The following is a 697-nucleotide window of genomic DNA, read 5'->3' as shown; positions in this document are numbered from 1 at the left end:
TTATTATGTTCCCGACCGGCGTGCATTACATTTTCCCGACCGGCGTGCATTACATTCTTTCCCCGACCGGCGTGTATTACATTCTTTCCCCGACCGGCGTTATTATGTTCCCGACCGGCGTGCATTACATTCTTTCCCGCGGCGTGTATTACATTCTTTCCCCGACCGGCGTTATTATGTTCCCGACCGGCGTTATTATGTTCCCGACCGGCGTGCATTACATTCTTTCCCCGACCGGCGTGCATTACATTCTTTCCCCGACCGGCGTGCATTACATTCTTTCCCCGACCGGCGTGTATTACATTCTTTCCCCGACCGGCGTGTATTACATTCTTTCCCCGACCGGCGTTATTATGTTCCCGACCGGCGTTATTATGTTACCGACCGGTGTGCATTACATTCTTTCCCCGACCGGCGTTATTATGTTCCCGACCGGCGTGCATTACATTCTTTCCCCGACCAGGCGTGCATTACATTCTTTCCCGACCGGCGTGTATTACATTCTTTCCCCGACCGGCGTTATTATGTTCCCGACCGGCGTGCATTACATTCTTTCCCCGACCGGCGTGCATTACATTCTTTCCCCGACCGGCGTTATTATGTTCCCGACCGGCGTTATTATGTTACCGACCGGCGTGTATTACATTCTTTCCCCGACCGGCGTGGATTACATTATTTCCCCGACCGGCGTATTATG

The sequence above is a fragment of the Haplochromis burtoni genome, unplaced genomic scaffold (genome assembly GCF_018398535.1).
Source record: "Haplochromis burtoni strain Fernald_Lab_line unplaced genomic scaffold, NCSU_Asbu1 Contig_117, whole genome shotgun sequence".
In the NCBI taxonomy this organism is placed as follows: Eukaryota; Metazoa; Chordata; class Actinopteri; order Cichliformes; family Cichlidae; genus Haplochromis; species Haplochromis burtoni.
This window is presented reverse-complemented; position numbering follows the sequence as displayed.